This window comes from Zea mays, chromosome 1, assembly GCF_902167145.1.
Source record: "Zea mays cultivar B73 chromosome 1, Zm-B73-REFERENCE-NAM-5.0, whole genome shotgun sequence".
NCBI classification, from domain to species: Eukaryota; Viridiplantae; Streptophyta; class Magnoliopsida; order Poales; family Poaceae; genus Zea; species Zea mays.
In genome coordinates this window covers 289,145,443-289,159,176 of record NC_050096.1, presented here as the reverse complement: position 1 = coordinate 289,159,176, position 13,734 = coordinate 289,145,443, and the positions used below count along the sequence as shown (strand labels likewise).

General features: G+C 41.9%; 1 non-coding gene and 1 pseudogene across 1 annotated transcript; both read right to left on the bottom strand.

Moving 5' to 3' along the window:
* Nucleotides 1-5,714: 5,714 nt before the first annotated feature.
* On the bottom strand, nt 5,715-5,815 carry LOC111590814 (uncharacterized; annotated as a pseudogene).
* A 3,596-nt stretch (nt 5,816-9,411) lies between these two features.
* LOC111590715 (U2 spliceosomal RNA) lies at nt 9,412-9,608 on the bottom strand. Its single transcript, XR_004855753.1, has one exon. It is a non-coding gene; the product is annotated as a U2 spliceosomal RNA (small nuclear RNA).
* Nucleotides 9,609-13,734: the final 4,126 nt, after the last annotated feature.

Genomic DNA, 13,734 nt, shown 5'->3' with positions numbered 1-13,734 from the left:
TAAAAAAAGCCGCACTAAGCGTTAAGCGGACCGAGGGACATAAGCGGGAGCTAGTAGCTGTCACAACGTACGGGCATTTACTCACTTCTTAGATTTTGTTTTTTATATTCGCATTGTAATATAATTTGATTTGTGTCAATTTAGTTCTGTATTGATTGTGATAAAAAATCTCTAAAATATTGAGGTCGATAATATATGTTGTTCGTTTTTATGTAATAGTTGTGCATTTACATTTTATCAAATATTTTTGTATGACGTTGCAACATACGGGCACCTAACTATCTTATATATCTTTTAAGGTATGTAAACATCTACTTTTAGTAACGCTTTAGCTGTAATAAAAAAAGATAATATGTGAGCCCACCCAACTCTCAACCCTAGTAGGTTTGATGCTAATGGAAAAGTTTCCTACCTTATTTGGACACCTTGTGCTACCCACTACTTGGATCTCATGCTGGAGGTTATTGGGAAGATGAATGAGTTTAGTGGCTGCATTGCTAAAGCAAAGAAGATAACCATATTTATCTATGGATATGGAAGGATTTAAGAATTCATGACGACCAAGAAAAATGGTACATATCTTGTTAGGCTAAAATACTAGAGACCAACAATGGCTGAAATGTGGGCTGTCCTGGACCATGCAAAAAGAGCATCAAGGAAGCTTTGGAAGACATAGTGATTAACAGATGAAGTAATTTCTATTGTTTAAAAGATGTGGGACAATCAGATGAATATTAATCTATATGGGGCATGCCCTAGGCAACCTCCGTCGCAAGGTGAGCTATCGAATCGCGTTGGGGCTCACAAACTACCCAAATCTGAGTTATAGCTGATGCAAAATATGGTGCATATATCTTACTTATATACATTATGTAGTTGCTCCTAGGTTTGTCCAGGTTTTTAGGGGAAATTATATCCTAGATTCCTCAACAATATCCACCTTCATTGCTGCCGGTTGCCCCCCATACTACCCTATTCTTTCCCCTACCTTGCCAAAGCCAGACATCTAAGATAATGTTACAGATTCAATACTAATAGATGTGCTTACATTTGTGCCCTTGTTTCAATCCTGGTATCACACAACCATCCATCTCATGGCTTCCTCCAGGGCTTGCTGGATGTGTTAGCGGCGTGGTTGGAGGCGGACGCTGAGGTAACGGTCGTTGCCACCTCCCGCACCACCTGCTCCTCGTGCACCTGGTCCCCGCAAATGCGACCACCTCTTCGCAGACCCCTGGCCCGCTACCTTCTCCGCTCGGTCTTCCTTGTTCTTAGGGGACAGGAGCGAGGAAGCGACTGAGAGCAGCTAGAGGGGGAGTGAATAGGTGATCCTGTGAAATTAACTCTAAACAACACAAAGTTGGTTTATACAAAGTAGGTCGGGCCTTCAATTTCCAGTTTATGGTGAAAAAGTGCCCACCCCTAATACAAAGTGTTAGGGCTGATTTGGTCCCCCTCAATCCCCTCCAATCCCCCCGCGATCCCCTTATGACCAAATCAACCCTTAGTGAGAATTAAAACCATGTTAGGATGAGAATAGAATGGAAGGGGAACTCTTCACTTCATTGCTCCTTTAAGATGACTATTAAACTTAGGAGTAATATTGCAACTGAGTATGATAGCTCAATAAGACAACAGTCGCAATATGTAAAATGGACAAGGGACATAGCGATTTTTACCATGGTTTGGCCAATGCCTACTCCATGTTGTGGTGACCTCCTTTGGTCAAGGGTTGCACTCAACCCCTCTCAAGTGATCCAAAGATCAAACTTGAGTGCCACAGTTGTCTTCCTTATATCAATATCCCTTTGTGAGGAATCTCCACAGATTGGAGTCCCTCAAGCCTTACACAAATGATTACAATCAAATCTGGAGTAAGGATGGGAGTAGAGAAGCACACAAGAGCACAATGCAACAACAACACACACACAAGCAAAGAAGAGAGCGCACGAATCAAAACGACAGAGTCACATCTCAAGAATGCGCTCAAATCTCTCTCTAACAAATCAAAAGCGTGGTCGCGGAGTTTTGGAGTTGTAGTTTGCTCAAAGTATGCATGGAGGTCCTTTTATAGCCCCAAGGGACCTAGGAGCCATTGGAGCTTCATTTGGAAACTCCCAACCTTCCTTGTCTGCAGGTGCACAGGACTGTCCGGTGGCGTACCGAACACTACATAATGCAACAGTCAATAGATTTCCGATTGGTCACTTTCCGTTTCAGGTGGGCACCAGACTATCTGGTGCACCATTTGACCGTTGGTTGTGGCTGACATGGCAAATAGTCATTGGTTGTCTTCACACCGGACTGTTCGGTGCTTCGCGCGGACTCTCCTGTGATTTTTAGTCGATGAAACCTGGCCGAGCCCGAGAGTGTCCTATTTGGTCGGATGGTCATCAGACATTCCGATGCACCCTGAACTATCCGGTGGGTGGCACTGGACCATCCGGTGCTGCCCATTTCAGCTCAACTTGTTTCTTTTTCTGCCAACTTTCTTTTGCTCCTTTTGGCTCGACTTCATATTGTCCCTAGTAATGTGCTTACTTTCAAACCCAAAGGTGCCTTTTCTTATATCTCTTAATTTGCTTTACAACCACATGTGCTCATGCTCATACAAGGAGATGTTTGTCCATAGTAATGTGTTGAGCTTTAAATGACCAAAATAAATAGAAATGGTCCAAGGGCACATTTCCCTTTCAGTGACCTTGCACGAGATCTACTATGGCCTAGCGGCATGAGAGACAAGCGAGCCCGTGCGGAACCGTCTCGTGATCTCAGCCGGGACCGGTCGCCATAGGGTGTCTCCGCCTCCGGGTGCCGTAGGAGCGAGGAAGGAGGTGATGCCTTGAATCTAGCTTGGGGAGAGGGGACAATCCTCCATGGATCTCGGCACAGTGACACACAGGGTAAACACTGGTTGGGACAATTTTAGGGGTGGTTGGTTTTTCACCATGGTTTCATGGGTAGTTTCGATCATCGTGACCAAAAGCTTGGACTCGGTTGGGCTGAGCCGGATTTGCTCGATTGGTTGGAGATTCTTTTAGTTATTTCAAGCCCAGGGCTCCTAATACATAGGGGGTATTTGGCACTGCTCTAGATCTAGCTTCAACATAAAGCTATAGTATATAATACAAATTTAAAGGTTTAAAAATATTTTTAATCTAAACAAAAAATGACTTATCTCAATGTCTTCTAAAATTTGCAACTTTAGGTTTACAATTTTCTAAAGCTCCTAATAACCCGCTTTGACAACTTCACCAAATTTTGTGAAGCTGAAGCAGTTCCAAACAGGGCCATCAACTATATATATTCGAAGCTCAGGGCTTCCAATAGTTACAGGAAGCCCCAACCACACCCTGGACCGCACCTAACAACCAGGTACATGCGGTCTGGTGGGTCCTCCCGCCATGCACCAGGTCAAACATCTCCTCTAACCCGACCGCCTCCACCCCCACGCGCCCCTGCATGCGCATTTGTTTCAATTTGCACGCGCGAAAACTTTGGAAGGCGCACAAATTTATGAAATGAATTGACATGCATGGAAACAAAAAATGATTTGAATGATTTATTCCATCTATAAATATAGGATCTCTATAACAACCATGCAGCTATGCTCATTAGAAACATTTTACGATATATACTAATACTAATTTTGCTACACGGTTTATGCAATATGGTACGCTGCGTAAAACATAGTTTCCTGCTGCATGTGCACAAATTTAGGATGACAAGAATGTGCGTTGAGAGAAAATGGATTGGCGTTCATGGAAAAAATCTGCTTTAAATGCCTTCCCCCCATAAATATAAGTTCTCTACAACAACAATGCAGATAGACTCGGTCGAACCAGTTTATGACATATACTGATACTAATTATGATACACAGTGTAGATATTTATGCAGTATGGTACACCGCGTAAAAAATCTATTTCCTGTTGTATACGCACAAATTTAGGATGACAAGAATATGCGTTGAAAGCAAATGATTAGCATGCATGGAAACCAAAAAAATATGATTAAAATACTTTATTTCGTCCATAAAAATAGGATCTCTATAACAGTCATGAACCTAGACTCGTTAGAACCAGATTATGACATATACTGATACTAATCATGCTACACGTTATAGATATTAATGCAGTGTGGTACACCATGAAAAAATCTGTTTTTGCTGCATGCGTACAAATTTAGGATTTAGGATGACAAGAATGTGCGTTGAAAGGAAATAGATTGGTATACGCGAGTTTTATGAAATCGTGGCAAATGACCTCATTTATTAGAGCAGTTACCTTTTATTTTTCTAAATTTCTATTTTGTTGCGTAAATGTGTGTGTCGTAAATATCTTATACGTATTTCGTAAATGGTAGGAACCCAATACATACGAGATTAAGTAACAAGATAATGAGTAAAATCAATAAATCGTTTTTGTAAAATGTGAATAGAAATATCATAAACAGACAATAGATGGAAGTGATGCCATGAACTGAAATATATGTCGTAAAAACCTTTTGACGTTGGCATAATTACGTATACAAAATATCATAAAAACATCACCATCGCTCGCATCTTGGGGAGCCGTCGACGCCACGCGCGCCTCTGGGATCTGTCGTCGCTCGCGGATGATGTTGAACGTGAAGCAGAGCAGCATGTCCCTACAGGTCCACCACCGCAATGCCCCTAGCCCTCGCTCGCTCAGCGCCTCCGTCATCGACAACAACTTGTCGTGCACCAGACGCTCGACGGTGGCCGCCGAGAACTGGACGAACCACACCAAGTGCATCTCGACGCCGGCGGCCTTCCGCTGCACGCACCACGAGGCGCCGTCGTGGGTGATCTCCATCGCTGCCGCTGCTCGTGCCTAGGGCGATCGTCATCGCCATCGTCGATCGTATCACAAGAGATCGACCGCCACCCTCGCTCACGCATCAGGCGATCACGGTCGTCATGGCGCTCACGTCTCGAGCAATGGTCACCGACGTAGCCTACCGCTCGTCGATGTCGCACCTCTGGTCGCCCCTCGCGTCTCATGCGATGCTCACGGCTCGCGCCTCGCACCTCGGGACATCATCGTCAACCTCCGCTCGTCGCCGCTCGTGCCTCATGCGATCACAACCACCGCTAGAAATTGAAACACTAATCCCTAAGGTCTGGGCTACTTTTATAGACACCCAGGGCCTGGTCGCTTGAGGTGGTGTGGTTGCACCGGATGACAACATCGGGTTAGGTCTTTCGCCTAGCTATTGGAAGCCCAAGGCTATATATATATTATCACAATAGTTGTTGTTGTTGTCCCTTGTTTAAACCCAAGATTCCCTAAAAATATAATGCGGATTGGATCTGTTATGTGTAACTTGGTTTTGCCTATGAGAATCATATGAAGTTGGATGACATGCGAGACATACATATTCCACGAGATGCCTCAAAAGTAGTGAGTACGGAGGGAGGGGAGACAAGTGAGTATGGAGGGAAGGTGTTAGGGAGGGAGATAACGTGTGCCCCAACCTGCGAAGTCTGTTCAATCTTGTGTCGCACGCATCTGACGGTTGCCTTGTTAGTGAACATAGGCACAAATGTTGGGCATGCGACAATTAATACATATTTTTGTCGATTGAACACACTAAAAAATTATTTATTTACCGTATGTCTATATAGAAAACATGTTATACCATGAATTTGTTTAAAGAACGGTAAACCACGTTTTCTAGATAGAATGAAAGGAGGAGGTGGTGGATAAGAGTACCCATGCAGTAGATCTAATCTAACAAATAGATAAGAACAGATACTACACTTGATCTTAGCCAAAAGGCCGAGAAAGGTATGAATTGTTATGTTGACTGGGGTCTGCTTTTATAAGCCTTCTCTGCTCCCTCCGCTGAAAGCCACCGAGGTGGGACTAAACTGAAGCACCACAAAGCACTATGGTTTCACTCAGCAGATGATAAGAGCCACTGTTACCATTTGTTTATGGTGACTATATGAGATTATGGGACCGTATGATTTATACGTATACTACACGGTTCTTATTTACGGCACGTGTAACACCCTGAATTTGTGGTATAAAATTTCTTTCTTATTATCATCCAAATTCAGTTGTTACTCTTCTCTATCTCTCTTGTTTCCCTCTCTGTTTCTATTTTGGTTAGGGTTAGCTTAATTAGGAGAGATTAATTATTTATTTTTGCCAAAACATTGTGAGTCATGACATGTTGCATCATGCTGAGCTTAAATATTCTTTGAATTGTTGCACATGTTTGAATTAGTCTGAATTTGAAACTTGATTTGAATTTAAATTGAAAACCCTAGACAAAATAAATATAAAAGCAATTAGAAATTCCGTGGAAAAAAGAAAAGTCAATTCAGCCCAAGTCGGCCCATTAAGCCCAGCCCCCCGCGCGCGCCCGCGCGCCCTCTCTCCCTCTCTATCTCGCTGCCCCGTGGGCCAGGTTTGTCAGTGCCGTTCCTCTCGCACGCGCGCCGCTCTCTCTCTCTCTCTCTGTCCCACTGACTCCACCTGTCAGCTCGTCCCCAACCTCCCGCCCACGATCCCCCACCGTGGACGCGCCCACGACCGCGCGATCTCCGGCCACCTCCGCACGTCCTCGCCCCTTTTGAGCCCCGCGCCCCGCTCGCCCACTTTCCCCCGCTCACTTGCGCCCTCAGCCTAACCCTCTCGCCCTCTCTCTCGCTCTACGCACGCGACGAGAGAGCTCTGCCACCGCCCACCGTCGACTGTCGTCTGTTCTGCGACTGTCGTCGAGCCCGCGCCCCGTCTGTTGCCCCGGTGAGTTTCGCCTTGCCGTCAGCTGCTCGGGACACCCTCTGGTTTGCCCTTCCCCTCTCTAGTTTGCCCGGTCCGCGCTCATCGGAGCGTTTCTTAGCTGGAGCCCCACCGCCGTCGACCCGAGGCTCCATCGCACTGTCGCCGTTCTCCAAGCGTCCCAGAGTTCGCACTCGAGGTGAGCACCCTTCCCGTGCCTTTATTTTGCCAAGTATTGCCCCAGAGCCCGCACAATTGCTCACCAGAGTTAGTTGCGCCGTCGCGGGACTTTTCCCACCGCGGTCTATGTTCTCTGGCGCCCCCCGTGCTGGTTCTGCGCGCACGGTCGTGTTCGTCGTGGCTGACCCCTCGTCTCCGGCGAGCCCTTACCGCGGGACTGGGCGGCGCCACCGCGCTCATGTCCGGCACCCGGCCGTTGGATCCCGAGCGTCCATCCGAGATCTAACGGTTTAGGTTTAATCAGTGTGGATCTAATCTCAGCCCTCCGATCCAGATCCGACCGCTCTTCTCTCTCCCCTCACCTGCGCCCCTGCCGCTGGGCCCGGCTGGTCAGCCTGCCCTGGTTCGTTGACACCCCGTCCCCACCTAACAGTCGCGTCAGCGCGCTCGCGCCCGCGTGCACGTTTATGGGATATAATCTTGTCCGTTGATCTCTGATCCGATGGTCGAGATCACCCTGTACCCCTTCGCGTGTATGTTTTACTTAAGAGACCCTCAGATTTTAGAAAATCAACTCGCCGTCCTAAGTTTTAGCGCGCAGACCCCTGGTTTTTTTAAATAGCCCCCTGTGCTTTTATTTAATCACAGAATTAGCCCTAATTTCATATTTTAAACTTCAAAACTTGTTTATTTCATATCTTTTTCATATGAACTCCAAATTTAGTGGTTCAAATTGCACCTAGAATATATGTTCATGAAATGATTCTCTGCCCAAATAAATTATGTTCATCTATAGTCTGTACACTTTAATTTTACACCTAGAATATAAGATTAATGTATATGTTGATTTACTCATTTAATGAAATAGATAAAAGGAAAGCTCTAGAAGTTAAAGTATATTTAATCTTGTGAGATTAATAATATACATTACATGAATTCATCTCTGGTTTAACCTTTAGGTCTCAATAAAATGAATAGAATTAGGTTATGTAATTATGGACAACACTTAAAGAATAATCAATTCCTAACTGAGATTAGTTCATCTTATAATTTAATCTCTTTCTTTGTTTAATTACTACTTTAGCTTTTTGAGATGTGTTCCAAACACTTAGAGAGTAATCAATTCCTAATTAAGATTAGTTCATTTTATAATTCGATCTCATTCTTCTTTATTTAATACTATATCTTTTGAGATATGTTACAATGTTTGTACATGTTTGATGTGCTGTTCATTTGTACTTTCCAAATGTATTGAATGTATGATCGCTTTATTTAGACAACGAGTAGCCCGTGGTTCCTAAGTATGTTGCCGAAGATCTCTCTGAGCAATAACCTAGTGAAGGCAAGTGTCCTCAAACCTATCATGTCTTACTTTACTTTATAATTCATTGTCCTGTATTACATTATTGAAACTTAAGGATTGACTAGTCTGTATTTACCTTATCCTTGTTTACCTTTCTGGGTTAATCATGGTTAGCTTATGTTATTGCTTTAACTTAATCAATGAACATGATGTGATTATTTATGATACGAAGATGTTATCCCGATGAGGTTCTTGTGATTACTTTAGGGGACTCAGGCTGTTTCCTGAGTGCCTCCGTAAGGACCTATTTGGGGAGTGACAACCCAGGATAACAGTGCAACCATGAGGGTGGAATGGGACTTAGTCCGCCGAGAAGCAGTGCAGTGGGGTCAGAGCCCAGACATAGAGGTATCCTTGACCACAGTCGTTATGGGTGGGTTTGCCCAGAACGTGCCTCAGATCATCGAAAGGTATCTATATTACTTCATGTTCCGCTTCACCATGCCTAGATATGTGTTTTCCTTGGCTCATGTGGTCGAATCCAGCGAGTTGGCTCATGACATATTATCTGAATTAGTTGCACAAGGTAGTTTGCATGATATTTTTGTAAACTAGGAGGCGCGGATGAAGCAGTTGGTGTGGGGATGTGACAGGTACCCTTGTTTAATATGCACATTTCCTCAAATGGTTCCAGCCTTTAGATTGTTGGTTCCCTAATTGATTTATTGTCACTTGTCATGATGCAGACAAAGAATGAGTAAATCACTGTATGGTACAGATAGTGTCGATCGCGTGTAGAAACCATAAGAGGATGGAGACATAGGTATAGCATACTTATGTGTATTTCCTCCGCGCGATTTACAGCTTTCCTTCTCGTGATCCTTTTCTTAACACGCTAAAATCATTTGTTTACGGTATGTCTATATAGACACATGTCTTACCATAAATTTGTTTAAAGAACGATAAACCACGTTTTCTAGACATAATGAAAGGAGGAGGTGGTGGATGATGGAAAGTAATTATAACTAATAACAAGACCATGTATGCAAATATAAATAGACATAAAAATAAGATAAATGACAAACAAAATCAGAATAAGAGTAACCATACAATAGATGTAATCTAACAAATAGATAACTTAGCACTTTGTTAACAATTTTATTTTTTTGATTTGGTTGGGGTGCGCCAGGCTCAAGCAATAGTGCAACGCTAGAGCGACACATAAGGGACCCAATGGCAAGCCACTGTAGTGGACCCTTCCCCACAAAAAATTAATTTAATATCGAAGTGGACACATGGCCCACATATCAGATATTAAACTGATAAGAACAGATACTACACTTGATCTTAGCCAAAAGGCCGAGAAAGGTATGAATTGTTATGTTGACTGAGGTCTGCTTTTATAAGCCTTCTCTGCTCCCTTCCGCTGAAAACCGCCGAGGTGGGACTAAACTGAAGCACCACAAAGCACAACATTCATACCTCTGTCTGGTTGCGTGGGCTTTCTGGGCTACCAATACATCGATGCTGGCCCGGTCCGCAGAGTCTCTCTCGCTCGAGTCCGTTTCCACCGCAGCTGGCTGGACACAGGCCACCCGCCGTCCGGTTTGTTTCCCAGACGTCGAGGCTGAACTCCATCCATGTTTGAAACAAAATCTTCTTTGTATGATGATCGTACGTACATGAATGGAAACGTTCCAGGAGGGAGGCCAGTTGGCCACACGGAGTCTGATCTCCATTCTAGTCGCAACCCCTTGCTCCGGCCATCGTTCGTTCGCCTACGAGGCTCGACGTACGGTAGTACGTGGCCACCTCCCACCTGTATAAATGCTGTATTTTTCTTCTTTTTTCACGGATTGCTCGGCTTTCCTAGGTAGACGTAATCATTTACAAAGGCCATAAACAAATTCATGCTTTCTTAGTTTCAGGCATAGAAGGGGCCGATCAATTTATCAAAAATTATAAGGTGAAAAATATCGTAGTATATATAAACATGCATATACTAATTTGTGTATAGCATAGATAATAAATTAATAAAAACTAATACCATATAATTGTATATATTGATTAACTCCAACAAGGATTAAAATAATTTGCCTCTACGATGATCGACCACATTAAAAGCTTTGATTATATCTGAGAGCTGATCATAGTCGTCAATTCTATATCAACTAGTTCATTGCGCGCGTCCATGCGCGCGTGTTGAATAGTATGGAATATTTCTATGAGTCTGTTGAATTGAAATATTATCATATGCACGACGTAAACAGTTGTTATGGAGCATATAAGTCCATAAGCTCAGAATAAAATTTAACCAGATTGTACCACTTACAGCAATTCGTAGATGCTAATACATAATAAGGGAGTGTTTGATTTCTAGGACTAATATTTAGTCCCTCCATTTTATTCCATTATAATTCATAAATTGTCAAACATATAAACTAAATCTCTATTTTAGTTTACATCAAGAGTAGCATTTTCTTTTAGTCCCTAAGTAGCATTTGAGTAGTCTATATCAAAAGTTAATTAGATTTCGTCAGGGGTTGTATGAATATGTACATAAAAGCAGTTGCTACAACTTCTAACATTTATCTTTTCAAGAAACAACAGCTGGGTGCAAAGTAGTTTGAGCGAACAGTTTCATTGGTGCTGCAAAAGTGAAGTACAAAACAGCTACCTGTATACAAACCAGAAAAGAAGATCAATGTTTTGTGCTATCAGTATGAATTATAGTCTGTAGTTATAAAAAAGGAACTATTTTTTGGAATAATCTTTTATAACACATACTTCTTAGGTGGCAAAAGCTGACTTCTATATTGTTCATCCTCCTGTGATTAAGCGGATATGGACTGTAAAATCATTTCGCTAATTTAGAGTAGAAGTACAGTTGTTCTCTATTTTTTTTATTTCAAAACCTGTTTCAAGGGAGAATGGAGTCTAATATATTTTATATTTTGATATTGTGATGAGGCAACTATGTAACTCTAGCGACATATAGAAATTAAATATATTGTTATACCAAACTTATCTTTGTATTCTGTAGCACATGGGAATATGCAAGACTTTGATAAGAAGTGTAAAATCATTTCGCTAGTTTAAAGTAGAAGTACAATTGTTTTCAATTTTTTTCTATTAGAACATTTATGAACGAAGAATGGACTCCAATATCTCTTTTATTGTGGTATTAAGATGAGCCAACTATGTAACTTTAGTAACATATACAGGCTAAATGTATTGTTATATCAGACTTACCTATGTATCTAGTGGATGGGAATATGCAAGACTGCGTCGTGCCTACCAATTAAATTTGATCAGGCTGTATACACATAAGATGCTTTGATGCAACTTTTTAAAAGTATTAGTTTTCAATTCAAACTGAACAGTTAAATAAGCGAATCGAGTAATTTTATCATCTCAAATAACAGATTTATTCTCTATATGCATGTTGCAATTCTGAGCAAAGTTTTTCAAATTAAATTACGTTCTAAATGTAAGCCTCGTGGACACATGTTCAACTATTTTGTAGTATATGCACACAATAAACTCGCCCTATTGAATTGCATTGTTCACGGGACATGGTGAAATCGATCCTAAATGTGGATGAAGGTATGTGCAGCATGTTTTTTATCATTTTCTAGAAATGTTGGAGCATGAGGAATGCAAGAGATAAACCATTGTATTGACTTCCACTGAGATATCCATCGCAGTTTAGCAACTACTTAGTGAAGTCCACAGAAAACAAATAATCATTGGCTAGAAAAAATGGCCACAGGTCAACGTTCGTGGGCACTAAAGCACACTACTATCTTATCCTTTGGATTCTTCATAGATTTATATGGGCTAATAATCTATCAGACATCAACTACTTTGCTGGATAAGAAAATAAATACTGACATTCAATAGCTTACCTTAGTGTCTTGAAATAAAGGCCAATGTTTATTCATAACATGTTTCTTCCCTTATCAGGTTTGTTCTCCTTGATGGCCTTCTTAGAACTGATTTTCGAAGCAACACGTAAGCCTTGTTCGAAAAAAGAAAAATGTATGAAACAAAGGCGTGTTGGAAAATGTAGCGCTAGAATATCACTAGGAAAACAGTTTAGGGTGCTTCAACAAACCTTCTTCTGCCTGCAAAGGAAGCAGAGAGAAGATATTTATCCATGTTAAGAAGCAAATACTTGATATCACATTCTATCAGCAGGGAAATGGAGATCAGAACTCAACCAACGTGTGAGACACTTTTCATCCTAGCACAAATACATTCTTGAAGCTTCTTTGTTCTTACTTGCTGAACTATTTGAGTAATTGAACTAATCATATTACTTTGCACAACGGGGAAAAAACTTTCAGCGCCGACTCGCCAAAACCACAAAATTACCTGAATGCTCTGTTTTGAAGTTGGCTCTTCTTTTTCAGGTAGAAAAATACGGACATTAACCATAGAAAATATCTCTAAACTTACAAAAACTCCAAAAAAACAAATCATAGAGAAGTTTGTGAAACGATGTTTCCAAATAAAATATTTGGATGCACAAAAGATATATGTAGAATTTTCTACTAATTATATTTATCTCTATTAAGATTAATTTCCTTATATTAATAGCCGAGAGAGATGAGATGAATTTTTACTTATATTAATAGCCGAGAGAGATGAGATGAACTTTTTTGCGGCAGCTAGCAACACCAACTAGGCCTTGTAACCACTGTACGTAGTGAATCTAGGCTAGCAACATAAATTAAGCCAACTAGGCTAGCAACATAAATCAAGTAGCCTTGTAACCAACTAGGCTAGCAACATAAATCAAGTAAAATAAATGCAAGCATATAAACAATCACGAACTATATAATGGTAGTGTACAGTTAATAAAAGATGAAAAATTAAGCCAACGGAATGAAACCTTAACTAAACAACTGTGTATTAATTAATTGGTAGTACAAGCAACATCAACAGATGATAGATTTAAGTGTCTATATTAATTGGTATAACTTCTATGCATTAAACCAGGGTCTGTTCCTCCCAAACTAAGGTAGACACATCGTCTAAATTATCAGAGCCGTCAGATCGTTTATCCGTAATGAGATCCTACCGTCCAGCTGTTGCTTATTGTTACGTCTTATCTGCCTGCTCCAACTCTTCGACTACTTTTTTAGTCGTATACTCGAGTCCTCTGGAAAGCTCTGTCGTGAGAGAAAAAGTGAGGAGAGGTCACGTGAAGGCGACACCTCCCAGGCTGCAGACGCGACACTCAACCTCAGCGTCGTCGTCGCTTCTTTCTTCCTCAAGCGTTTCCTATTCAGACTTCCTCCTTCTGGAGGTAACACTCATTTCTTTTCCCCTCTCTCTCTCTCTCTTATCCCATCTCCCGTTCTCTTTCCCATCTGTGCCCTGCACTGCCAGTTCCCCCTTGCCTTGCTTGCTCCGTCCGACCGTCGGCGTGCTACTTGCTTCCACCGTTCGCCCCTCCTTCCCAGTGTCGCCATTTCTCAGCAGGATGCAGG